Source organism: Micromys minutus, assembly GCF_963924665.1.
Source record: "Micromys minutus genome assembly, chromosome: 21".
NCBI classification, from domain to species: domain Eukaryota; kingdom Metazoa; phylum Chordata; class Mammalia; order Rodentia; family Muridae; genus Micromys; species Micromys minutus.
This window is the reverse complement of record NC_137956.1, coordinates 18,779,943-18,794,029: the sequence shown is the minus strand read 5'-3', so window position 1 is coordinate 18,794,029 and position 14,087 is coordinate 18,779,943. Positions and strand designations below refer to the sequence as shown.

The 14,087-nt window shown below is 40.2% G+C and overlaps 1 pseudogene across 1 annotated transcript; it reads left to right on the top strand.

Annotated features, from left to right (window-relative positions):
• Window positions 1–505: 505 nt before the first annotated feature.
• LOC308434201 (phosphoserine aminotransferase-like) lies at window positions 506–12,257 on the top strand (annotated as a pseudogene). Its single transcript has 3 exons — window positions 506–562; window positions 2,996–3,138; window positions 11,146–12,257. The product of its transcript is annotated as a phosphoserine aminotransferase-like (transcript).
• The last annotated feature ends 1,830 nt before the right edge of the window (window positions 12,258–14,087 follow it).

The following is a 14,087-nucleotide window of genomic DNA, read 5'->3' as shown; positions in this document are numbered from 1 at the left end:
GGTTCTCATCCAGAACCATGATATCACTAATTAGATGCATTGAACCACAACATGAATTCTCTCCTCTCCTCCTCTTTGCTCTTCACTATTTTTTCTTTTTTTCTCTTTTCTCTCTACTTCTACTAGGTCTTCATGGAAAATTCTCTTCTGTTTCTACCTTTTAAATTATCCCTGAGAAGAATCATCAAAATCAAACTTATAGCCTATCATGACCAACTTCTTTCTGCCTTTTTCAGAGGAAACAGTAAAAAACAAACAAACAAGAAAAAACTCAAATGAAACAAGAGAAAGAAACCCCAAAATACCTATTTGGGTACAGTGTACACATGAGGAGCACATTTCTTACAAATGTCGGATGAGACTTTGAGTCAGCAACTGAACCGGAGAAGAGAATTTGGCAGCTAATGCTGCTCATGATAAAGAGCTATGTAAGTGAGCATTGCTGCAGTGTGAACTCACTTGGGATGTGGATGGGAAATGGAAAACAGAACCACCTCAGAGCATGATGCGGACAGGACCAGAGCTGGCTGCTTCTGCTGTGTGCGTGCTCATCTCCCACAGAGTACACTCACGTCTGTAAATCATGCCTCTTACTCACTCTCCTGAAGTCATTAGTTCAACTTTTCCTTCTTCAGCTGAGTTCCCTCTGATGTTTTCACTTGGGCCGTGGGTGTCGACGCCTCTCGGTGCTCTCTCACCATGTCATTTGTGAATTCCTCTAAATTAATGCTCTGTTTGAGGATCAAGGAGAGGGCTGTGGCAGCAAGTCCTTCCAAGTGAGAGGCAAAGGAGGACAAGCTACTGCATGTTGGTGCCAGCTGCTTGAAGCTTGGAGAGAAGCCATGTGGGTAGAGCTGTCTGAATGTACAGCATAGGTGCTGGACTCGGTCAAAGATCCTTTGGGGGATTTTATGCCATATGACAGAGCATTTCTAGATTCTTAAGTATTATTTTTGGCGTCAAAGCATCATATTTTGTTAACCCCACTAATGAATGGGATTTATTTTCAAAGTACCATGTAAAGAACATTGTCTTCCGCCACTTCAGTTTGAAACTACTTTAGGTATTCATTCATAAACTTTATAAAGGCTTAGCCATGGTTATAAGGCTTTCCTTTAGAGCTGTGAACATTCTCTGTCTGTCTGTCTGTCTGTCTGTCTGCCTGTCTTTCTCTCTGTGTATGTGTGTGCATTCTCAGTGCTTTAGTTCAGGCCACAGATCTCATCTAGGCACACCCATAGTGCAAGGTATCATCGCTGTGGAATGAACTCATTTATGATGTGGATAGGAAATGGGAATCCCAGTCTGTTTTTAACTTCAGATTATTTCTGCCTTTCGTCTTTCAGTTTTTAATTAAATACTATTTAAATGCAAAACACAAGCTCTTTTCTTCCCCACAACATACCTCATTTCATACTCAGCCATTTTATGGTTAAATTACCTCTACTTAGTGGTATCATATTCCTGGAAAAGAACTTTGTGCTTAATAATTTTGGATCATGTACCTGATAATCTTTTTACCATGGTCATGTCACTAGTTTGAAATCAAGCATTCAGAATAAAGTTCTGGCCGTTTGTCTTATTTATAATCCTGTTTTCTCCCACAAGGACTCTCTGGTGATCACTACCGATTTTCATCAGGGAAATATACTTACTTGTTCAATTTTTCCTGAAGGAATTCTGAATGTACTTAAAAACTATATTTAGGACATGCTCAGGAAACATCTGGGTAGCTGGGAAACAGCTGGCTGACAGCGCAGAAGACACTTGGGTCAAATACAACATATTGGTTGAGAAAGAGCCTGGTGCTTACTTCTGAAGACAAGAGGAAAGCAATATGAGAAGTAATTATCCAACTGAGGATATTGCTTAAAGAGTTACCACATTACTAAAAGTATAATGAGGTCAAGATCCCAGGGTTAACTGTTCACTATTCTCTATCTTCCCAAGGAGATATCTCCAGATGCAAGATGACTTTAGTGAGATAGAGTTTGACCCTTGGCATCAGCTTTGCTAGAAAGTGGACATATACTTCCAGCCAATGCTGAGACTGAAACTGGTGTGAAACTAGAAAAGTAAGTGCTGTATGGGACCCGCAGGAGCTCTGCCCACTATTCTGAGCATGAGTGGGGCTTGGATGTCTCGTTTATTTAATCATTACATTTGATTGCAAAACAGATTAGAGATTAAGAATGATTTTATTTATTGAGAGACATTTTAGAAATGGTGTCTTGCTATGTAGTCCAAGCTGGCCTCAAAGTCATGGTTATCATTCAGCCTCTTGAATGCTAAAATAAGAGCAGGCATCTCTATACTCACCACTGAAAGATAAAGATTTTCAAGGGGGATTTAGGAAGGAAGATTAAAAGAACGGAATTGCTTGTTTCTTAAAATTAGATTGTATTGTCAGTTAGAAGTAACTAATTCAGACATCAGGGAAATCCGAATTAAGCTGGGTTTTAATAACTTATTTTCAACTTTGTATATTAACTAAAACATGATAGATGATGTCACTTCTGTACTGTGACCTGTCAAAGACTCCTACTGCCCCCTAACTAAACTGAAATTCTTGCAATGTGCTATGACTTTGATATATCACAGCAATTTGTTTTTACCTTTTTCTATGACAAATCAAAGAAAGAGCAGACATATAATGCTTAAAGAAGAAACGGGCATTTAAAGCTTTAGCGGGTTACAGCAAGGGATGCTGTCTAGGGTATCTGCAAGAGATTCTTCCCAGGGCTGCTGCAAGGGAAATCATTTAAGGTTTCCAAGGGGTGCAGTCTTCATTGAAAAGAGCATTTGCAGTTCTAACTGAAAGAAGCCTAAGAACTTAGTGACACACATGTCCTCCTTTTTCACATGAAGTTCTCAAAGCTTGTCACATCAAAGTAGTACAAAAGGTCACCCTTAGGAACAAAGACAATACTTAAGCTACTTTGGAGTCTAAATAAGGTCTATTTTTGAATTCCTTACTCTCTTATTATGGTCATAGAGACTTCATATCATTGAGAAACCATGGCTAAGACCATGGGTTTTCTCAGAAGTTGTGGAAGTGCCCACTGCCTCTGTGGAAAACAGGCAGATCCAGCAGCTGTTCTCATATGATGCTAAAGAACGGTATTCTGCAGAAGCAAAGTATTTCTCTGTTCATGTGAAATAGAAAGTATGTTTTTTGCACGCTGAAACACAACAAAAGCAGTGAATAAACTTGGAAGGTTTCCAAACATTATCAGCAATATGCAAAGCAAGGCAAAATGCCACAGCCAAATCTTTTCTGATTGTTCAGTTCCTTGAAGACAAGAATTACCTAACTTTGTATCTCTGTATGAGAGAGAGGAGGAAGGGGGAGGGGAGGGGGAGGGGGAAGAAGAAGAAGAAGAAGAAGGAGGAGGAGGAGGAGGAGGAGGAGGCGGAGGAGAAGGATAGAGGGAGGGAGGGAAGGAGGGAGGGAGGGAGGGAGGGAGGGAGGGAGAGAGAGAGAGAGAGAGAGAGAGAGAGAGAGAGAGAGAGAGTTTTCTGGTGGTCCCACACATGAGGACAGACCCTTTCTCATAGCCTTACTCCTGTATCTTCATCCATCCTTACCTCCCAGTGTCATGTTTCCAGGTCTTGGAGGTAAGAATCTCAATGTGTATGATATTCTACTAATTACCTTATTCCCCCATCTCTCCATGCAGACTCCATTTGTTATAAGTAGGAACAAGATACAGGAACCAAGCAAACATTAATTACTTAAACATTTTAAATTCTTTAAAATTCACATGAACCAACAAACTTTATTTTAAATATTCTGATATTTCCTTCTATAGAAGAAATTATCATTCATTCAGAGATGTATGGGATTGGCAGAGTAGACATTAAGAAAATGTTATTTAACCACACTGAGATTTTAATTTTCGCCAGTTAGAATGGCTACCATAGGTAGATTTTATTATTATTACTACAATGAGGTAGGGTAAAGCTGTGACCTTTGATCAAAACAGAAGACCAAAGCTTCTAAATCAAAAGGTTCATCTGATCTTAGAAGGCTTGAGATGACGGACTAGGAGATCCTTGTGTTCACGTGAGCAATTAGCAGAGTGTATTTGTTTGTTTGAAGTACTTAAAACAAATTGTTATTGATTTTGTCTCCATCAGGTAGAATCTTAAAGTCTTTCAGACTGTGGACCAACCCAGACACTCCATGTCCACACGGTCGCTCAGTGTTGTTAGTTAGAATGACCTGCACGGGAAATGGAGAAATCATATCATTTTAAATGACATTAATCTCACTCTCTCTCCATATATATATATATATATATATATATATATATATATATATATATATATATATATATATATACACATATATATATATACACATATATATATGTATATATATGTGCGCACGTGTGTGTGGGGGGGCATGTGTGTATATAACACTTTTGCACTTAATTGATACTTTTGGAGTGGAAAATAGCACTAAGTTAATATATGGATCCAGCAAAAATAGTATTTTATTGTGTTAATGAGAACCATATTGATTTACAAAAGCTTTGTAACTTAGTAAAGGCATTGCCTTCCTTGAATTTGTGCTTTGTGATTTTGCATGATGTGCTGTGAGCTGGCTGTGTTAACTGAAAACAAACAAACAAACCATTACCTGAGTGTTGCTGCACTCTTCAACAGGAAACGGAACTGAGGATAATAAATGGCAAGAATTACCATTTATTTATGTAGGAAGTGTGGGGAGGGAGAGCCCTATCCACTGATGGTGAACATGTACACTGGGGCAGCCACAGGGCTGTCAGTATGGACGTTCCTGAAAAGCAGAAAATGGAGTTACAGTGTACTCTACTTGTGTTGTTCCTGGGTGTGTGTGGAAGGACCTATAAGCACAGCACAGAGATCCATGTATGGTATTTTACTGTTCTACTCCCAGCACAGGAAACGAAAGCAGCATATGTGTCTAGCCACAAATGAATGGTACAGGAAATGGGACGTACATTCAGAATGGAGTTTTATTGAGGTGTAAAGGTGAACAAAATTAGGACATTTGCCGGAAAATGGATGGGATAATGTAATTACCACATTAAGTGAAATAAGCCATACCCAGAAAGATAAACAAATATCTCCTGTTTTATTTCCTTGTGGGAACAAAGATGAGGAGCTAAGAGGTAGACATTTAAAGAAAAAAAAAAGAGGAAAATGGAGAGAAGAAAGACCAAATAATGTACATTTATTTTAATATATAGAATCTGAAGTTAACTGAATAAATATCTATGTCATAAATATAATATCATAAGGTGACTTATAGTGATTAAAAAAATTTAAAAAAACAATTGTGCTTTTCGGTAAAAGAGAGCAAAAAGCAGAGAAAAGGGATGGCTTTTGCAATGGCAGGCATCTGCTGGCCTCAGATGAATTTGAGTTCTGAATGACGAAATTGAAGATATGATTAAATGTAGAGCCTGAGCAGAGACCGGACCCTAATGCATCAGGGTGGACTCACACCAGTCACACAGGCTGCTGAAGATGAATGGGTCAGAGAGATGCACCTAACAGAGACTCATCACGTTGCTGGGAAGAGGAACTCTAGACGCTGGGTGCTGCCTCAAAGTCAGCCAGCAAAAGAAGGAGCGTCTTAGCCTGGAGGTCATAACCACAAACAGAAAACCACAGGTAACCTCATACCACCAGGACACCAAACAGCCTGGTCAAAATGCCTGGGCATTTTGAACTGGAGAAGTTCAGTGAGATCCAGTCTGGGCTTCCAACCATTGGCCTCTAGGGCAGTTGATTTACATCATTCTCAGCTACTGAGTCTGCTTTAATGTTTTGTGACACAATGGGTAACTGGTACGTTTTGCTGTGAACTAAAGATCACAGTCTCTAAATTCCAAGTTTCACACAAACACAGCAAAATTCTTCACTTCGAGTCAAGGATGACTCAGTTTCAACCTCCATTCTAAAATAACCAAAGGTATTTTAGAGCCACTGAGATGCAATGGTCTTGGAGAACAATTACCCCACTCTGATGGGGTATAGCTTCTCACTTACAATCAGGGGGCATTTTGATGAAATGATGGATTCGGAAACCAGATGGGCCCATATTGAACATCAGGGAATATTCTGGAATAATCAAAACCATGGGAAGGTCATGGGTCTTCAGCAACAACGCTGCTTATCCAAGAAAGTAGTGATACAGTCTTAGAACATAACTATAAATTGTTTTTACATGTGTTCATCTTTCCTTTACCCTCTTTCCAAACCTTCTCAGTGTACCATTGTTTCAATTTCAATCTCCTTTGAGTAAAGCTGAGCTACATGGAGTGACCTCATTTTAATACAATGCACGGCCCTCATATATTTTTTTCCACATTCAAAAACAAAAGGAAAATGACACAAGGCATAAAAACATAGCCTCTCCTAGCAAAGATCTTCTAATTAACACTTCGTCATGAAATCTACGCTTCATCAAGAAATCTTTCTGCTTTTGAACAGGGAAAGATGGGTACAGCTAGATTGTATTTTTACCTAAGGCATATGGCTAGCAATACATGACAAGTTAAAATAACATTTGCTGCGCATTCATAATTAGTTTCCCATCGGGAAAGTTTGAAATCTAGTGATCTAAAATCCCCTTGTGATTTTGGATATGTTGCATCTTTTTAAACGTTTATGATTGATATATGTGCATGCATGTGCATGTGTCGGCATGCCACAGTGCACATGTGGAGGTCACAGAACGATGTGGGTCAGTTCTCGACTTCCATATTTACAATATAAAAGGATCAAACTTAGGTTGTCACATTTTTGTAGCCATTACCTTTGTCCATCTCTCTGGTCCCACGTTGCCGCTTGAGCCTTAGCTGTCATCCATAAGATGGAATAATGCTGATGCTTACTCTACTTCACATATGGGGCTCATGGGAGATGTTTCCTGCACTGAAGTCTGAACTCTTCCATCAGACACAAGTCACACGAAACATACCACGCCAGATTTCTTAATTTTTGTTTGTTTGTTTAACTTAGTGTAAAAATTATTGCATCAGTTCAAGGAAGCAATATATCATAGAAGTTTGGCTTCTCTTTTCTTGTAGACGAGTACTTCAAAGAATATATTCTTTTGATTACCAAGATACTAGACAAAATGCAAATACTATTTATTAAAATATGCAGTGCTCCCTGTGGAATACAGTGTTTTCATTTTCATTTCTTTGCTGTTTGGTAATTATATTGAAGGATAGCATAATACCCAAGAAAGCATGCTAATTATACCACTGGACAGCTTGCCTACTAAATGAATACTCCTTGTAAGCCACCTCTCTATTGAAAATCAAAGGAAGTTCCCCATTAGCCTGCCTCCTCTTTGCTGGTACCGAGTCTTGTAAAAAGCATGTAACATTTTTGTCAGTTTTTATTCTTTAAGAAATTGGAATTAAAAAAGAAACAGATTTGTGTGTGTGTGTGTGTTTGTGTGTGTGTGTGTGTGATGTTTGCTTTGTGTTGTGTCATTCCCATGCTTGTACAGCTACAAGGTGATCCCCTTGCTGTGTGAATATGCCATGTTTTGTTTATTCTGTCTACTGTGGATAGGCATTTGGCTGGTTTCCCTGAGGGGACTACTGCCAGTGGGGCTCCTATGAGCATCCCAGTACTGTTAGTGCTTAACATATGCTCATGTCTTTTGATCATAAGGCACACATATGTTCAGTTTGGCAGACACTACCCCCATAAAGCCAATTAACGCGCTCTCCAGCCGGGTCTGTGCATGCCCAGGGTTCTGCTTTTTCTCAGCACCTGCCATCTTCCTTTCCCGTTGTTTAGTCACCCACCCTGACTTGTTTTCAGTTGCATAGCATTGTAGGAGTTTCCTGCTTTCCTTTGATGACTAACGAGGATCAACAATCATTTACTCACTGTTGCCCATTACCACAGTCTTTTTGCAAGCAATATGTTATCAAGGTTTTACTCGGTTTTCCAGTTGGTTGCCTTCAAAATGTGTAAAAATTGTATAGGTCTTGTTTAAGCAAGAACTTACTGTATGGATGGAGGAGGAGTTCCAGGAGCCCAACCCCTAGCAGAAGAGCTATCAGCAGCTGATGGCTGCAAAGGAAGTGATTGCCATTCTTCTTTGGGGATTTGGCCAATGATAAAGTACTCATGCCCCAGGGAATGGTCCCATATCTGTGCACATATGGTCATCACTAATTGGGTTGAGGAAGTTATTCATAATGGAACTAATGAAAAACAAAGGGGCACTTGGGTCTTATGGGAGATAGACTGGGGACTTTGGGTGGAGTTGAGATGAGGTAATAGAGACTGGATATTATTAAAAAGGCACTGTGCAAATGTATATAAATTATAAATCAATAAGCAAAACATATCATTTTAAAACTTTGAAGAAATTCTTCCCAAAGTCTTAAAAGCCTCTTCTAGCACTTGGATACTTCCTGTTCATGTCAATATTTTTCCCTTTGTGCAACACAAATTCTTATTGCAGAATATCGAAACACCTTTTTTTTTTTTTCATTTTTGCTTTGTGCTTTAAAAATAAATAGCTCATTGCCTAGTTTATAGTTTTGAAGGTATTGATAGCTGGAAATCTATATTAGGAGTAAAAAGCACAGAAAGGAAAAATGTCCCCAGTGGGTAATTAAATGTAGTGAGTGGGAGCTTACTAAGCAGTGACTGGGAAGTGCTCCCTCTTATCAGCTCCATAATCAGCAGTTCCTACCAGCCACATCAGGATTTTGTTTGTTTGTTTTAATGTAAAACGGTGGGTTTCTTTATTTCTCTTTCTTATTCACTTGATTTCAATAATGTATGGAGCAAGAGACTCCTTCCACAGCCTTCCCACAAGAGGCAAAGAAGAGATGTGGATTGTCAATCCTGATTTTATCCTTTTGCCTGCATACCATGAAAGCCAGCATCTCTGACTCCATTTTCATTCTTTGACATTTTTGGCCAATATTAGAGTAGGATACCTGCCCTTCACTGTGTATGGCTTCTTCCTTTCTTTCTGAACGATCACTACTCATTTAAAATATTTGTTCAAAATTCATAAATACATTCATACATAAAGCACTTTGAACAGGTCAACATTCTCCCATCACCCTCTCTTACTCCCCTCCCACTCCTGCTGACCTCCTTGCCTTCAAGTCCTCCTCCCACTTCTCTGAGTTACCTACTGCATTTAATCAGCAGACTGCATGAGCATACTTGGGGGTTGTCTACCTGAGCAAGGGCAGTCTATTGGCAGCTCCACCACTGGGAAATATGCCACCCCTCTGGAAACAAAGAGCCTATGGCTCTTCAGGGAAGGGTGGGGGGGGGTCTCATGCACTCCTCTCACGTCCATGGTGGAATGCTAGTGTAGAACTTGTTCAGGTCATCACATGGTTGTAACAGCCATCCCATGTAGATTTAGGTTAAGGTGATACATGATTGGACAGGAGAGAGATAGGCAGGGAAAGGTAGGAAGACGGAAGAAGAGGATGAGATTCTGGGAGGAATGGAGATGGAGGCAGATGTGTATGTTTCTCTTGGCACATTTCTAGCTTGATGAGGTTGTTATTATTATTTCTAAGGGTTTCTATAGGTCTTTTAAAAAAATCTCATATAGAAGGGCAATTTGTATCTTTGTTCATTGTTTGTAAGCTTATTGTATAGAGGGTTTGTGGATTGAGAATTTATTATATAAACCTGCTCAATAAGCTACCGGGCTTTGCAGTCATGTTTGTGCCAGGTGGTGGAGAAAAGGAACATGCTGGGTGGTTGTATCCACCTGGGACTGAAGCAAGAGGGGCGGTGGAGTGAACCGCCAGAGTTTATAGAGCCCACGTACGGCCGCCAAGTTAGAGATCCCAACAGTGCAGATGGTCTCGTGGGAAGCAGTAGCCGGAGTACCAGACTGAAGGAGAGACAGCTGAGAGAGAGCAATGTGGGGACCAAAAGCATGTTCTCGGCTCACACTAGAGCGGCGTTCGATAAAAGGTTAAGCTGTTTGTTTAATATTTACTGCAACAATCTACTTGTGTGAGGTACTTGTATGCAAATTCTTTTTTTTTTTTCATTTTTTTAATTAGGTTTTCAAAGTAGTAGATTTCTATCCTCAATTTTGGCTAGCCTTTTCCTGACTGCCTCTTTTTTCCTATTGCCTTCCACTCCACTGTCTTTTCTTCACCACCTTCCCCTCATTGTGGATTAAAACTTTGACCTCCACTGTGCCTGCTATACTTTCAATATCATATGTGTAAACGTCAGATATTCTTGAACATCATATAGGGACATCTTCATAAGTTTCCCATGGCCTAGTAAAGCTATTTCACTTTAAATATCACACTTCCAAATGTGGAAGATGTGATAAATTCTAGATGGTTCTTTGTAGGAAGAGTGAATCAGCACGCACAGCAGGCACTTCTGCATTTACTAACCTGGGGACCTGCCTGACACCCAGAGATGAACAAAAATAGAGCGTGTGTTGGGGCAGCCAATCGGTTGTGCTAGCTGTGGGTGGGGGCAGGGTATAAAGGTATTCACCACATCAAATGTGTCAGCTTCTGCTTCTCATGTGGCTCCCAGAGTCTGTGTCTTTGACTGTTGATTCCACATTTTCTTATACTGACCATCAAGGACCGTCTTAGGGGGCCAAGGGCTAGGGCAACAGGTTTTCTTTTCTTTTCTTTCCTTTCCTTTCCTTTCCTTTCCTTTTCTTTTCTTTTCTATTTTTGTCTCATATAAGGCAGTCAAGAATGCATGCATTCCAACACCTAGAATTGATTCATGGTATAGTATTTTTGGCTAATTAAAACCCTTGAGAGCTTCTTCACAGAGCTTGTTAAAGATGCAAATCTGAGCTGTAGACATACTTTACAGCCATTCTCCTAATAACCTGTTAGAGTTCCCTCCGGTGTCTATAAAATTGTAGCAGACCATTGCTTATTTTTGCTATTTATCATGATATATGGCTAGAAATAAACATAGGATTTATAATTTAAACAATCGGATTGTGAGGGGCTCTAAGCAGTGGATCACTGAGGGAGACAGAGTATAACAGAGTGCTAAGAAATACATTCAGCAGCCTGTGTAATTAAATTTCTTTGGTGGTTAAATACACTGAAAAAGTATAACTCCTGACTTTCCCTGCTGTTGCCTTAGCACCATAGATGCCATCAAGCAAGTGGTTAACTTTCGGCCCCGGGACTGCCAAGCTGCCACACGTGGTATTGCTAGAGATACAGAAACAGCTACTATACTACAAAGGACTTGGCATCAGTGTGCTTGAAATGAGTCACAGGTCATCAGATTTCGCCAAGATTATTAGCAACACAGAGAATCTTGTGAGGGAATTGCTAGCTGTTCCCAACAACTACAAGGTGATCTTTCTACAAGGAGGTGGGTCTGACCAGTTCAGTGCTGTCCCCTTAAAATCTGATTGGCCTGTAAGCTGGAAGGTGTGCCAACTATGTGGTGACCAGAGCTTGGTCAGCTACGGGAGAAGCTAAGAAGTTTGGGACTGTGAACATTGTCCATCCTAAACTTGGAAGTCACACAAAAATTCCAGACCCAAGCACCTAGAACCTCAGCCAGGACGCCTCCTAAGTGTACTTCTGTGCAAACGAAACTGTGCATGGGATGGATTTTGAATTCATACCTGACGTCAAGGGAGCAGTGCTGGTCTATGACATGTCCTCAAACTTCTTATCCAAGACAGTGGACGTTTCCAAGTTTGGTGTGGTTTTCTCTGGTGCTCAGAAGAATATTGGCTCTGCTGGGCTGACAGTGGTGATTGTCTGTGATGATCTGATGGGGTTCTTTCTCAGAGAGTGCCCATCAGTCCTTGACTTCAATTTGCAGGCTGGGAACGATTCTTTGTATAACGCACCTCTGTGTTTCAGCATATGTGTCCTGGGCACGGTCCTGGAATGGATCAAGAACAATGGTCGGAGCGCAGCCATGGAGAAGCTCAGCTCCATCAAATCCCCATTGATTCATGAGATTATTGATAATTCTCAAAGATTTTATGTATGTTCAGTGGAGCGCCAGCATAGAAGCAGGATGAATATTCCATTTTGCATTGGCACAGCAAAGGAGATGAAGCTTTGGAAAAGCGATTTCTTGATGAGGGCATAGAACTCAACATGATCTCAATGAAGGGGCGCAGGTCAATTGGAGGCATCCGCACCTCTCTGTGTAATGCTATCACAGCTGAAGATGTTGAGAAGTTGGCTGCCTTCATGAAGAATTTTTTGGAGATGCATCAGCTGTGAACATGACCAGCCACAAACTGCCTATGAGCATTTAGAGTAACTTGGGATTAACTACTGAAACTTAACAGACATGGGCTTTTCCAAATACATGCTTATTACAGATTCCCCTTTCAAAGAATAATGACTAAACACCTCCACAGAGCTGAGGAAAATACCAGCTAAGGCTACTTTCATTCTTACTTGGCCAGGAAGCATTGTGAAAGTGTTCCTGTTGCCTTTCTAGTAAATTCAGCCTGTCATCTTTACTGCTCCTTTCTCTAGTTGGATTGAAGGACTTGCCTTGGACATTTTCCTGCTGGTTCCAAGCGGTTGTTTATTATTAGGAGTTTATCACAAAAAGGTTGATGTTGATGGAGTAGCAGCTATGAGTTTGCTGTGTTCTAAAGCTGTTGGTTAAAAGTCAACAGTGACTCATGAGCATTTTGGATCTGTACAGTGACATTCCCATGAAAAGCTGTGATAGGCTGTGTTCACTTAGTGGGTATTTTTTAAAAAGACCATACTGTTTATATCCATGCCTTTATATTTCTAATGAGACAGTTGTGCAGAGACCTTTAGAGTTTGTTGCAGCCCGTGCCTTTGTGCACGACTTTTGTCTATTATGGACACCTGCACCTTCCACCTACTGATTTTAAATTACTTCATGGGAAGAATCTAGAAGTTTCTATGATTTACTTTTCTTTCCAGAAGTAGAAGAAATGGTTGGTTCTTTGCTTTTTGGTTAGGCTGTTAAACAAAACTCAGTTACACCCCCACACCCCACCCCCAAACTGTGATCACATGGCTGTTTTGTAGTTTAAGTGGGGCAACACTCTATATTCCAGATCTTTGCTAAGGTCTTTTCTGGTTGTTCATGTGTTAGTGTTTTCTGTTGACTATATGAAGGACATTGAAGTCCTAAGTCATCTAAAAAATATCTCTTGATTGTTTTCCAAGAATAAACCCCCTGGGGGTCTCCCTACAGTCAGAACCCATTTCCATTCCCTCAAGAACAGCAAAGGGTCTCAGGCAGCTTCGAAGGGTGTTGGGGAATTGGGTGAAGAGTTATTGCATTGTTGGTGGAAACAGGTATTTATTTATAAGGGTTTTCTAATATCTTCTTCATAACACATGGAATATTTTGGATATGTCTTATATTTTGGCATCACTTGAGACATGTGACATTGGTCTAATTTAAAACATGGAATTCAGTGATCTGCCTTCAATTCAAAGTCCATCTCTATAGTGGTTTTTGGTGGCTAGATATACAGCACCCCTGTGTTCCTGAAGAGCCCAGTCTACAGAGATTGGTGATTCCCTCTTGTGCCTTTACTTATTCTGACTTAGGACTTCTCATGTATGTCTTACTGACAGTAAGAAGTGTGATTGAAGAAAAAATACAGAGTGGGGATGTGGCACACACATGCTTTTAATGACTTTTGTGTTCTAGTTTACTTGGCTAGTTTCGTGAAATCTTCTTTTAATCTGCACATTTCTTATGCTTTTAATCATGATGATTTGCACATCGAACACGATGAACAGAGAGGAATGGATTGTGCTTGTGTAAGTCACGTCGCAGTCCTTATAGGTGGGATCCAATCCTTGTATCTAGAGCTTGATTGATTGGGTGTTCTCTGTCTTTGTTACTTGGCAGTTAGGAGTCATTGAGGTTTCTAGTGCCTGGGACTCCTTATATAAAACATGCTGGTAAACTTCCATCTCCCCCACAGACTATTGTGAGTCTGGGTTAATACATGTAAAATAGAATCTTACTTGACGTATTGTGAGGACATGGCATTAACTTTCCCAAAAATTACATTCATACTTTATAGTTATTGGAGAGACCTTCCA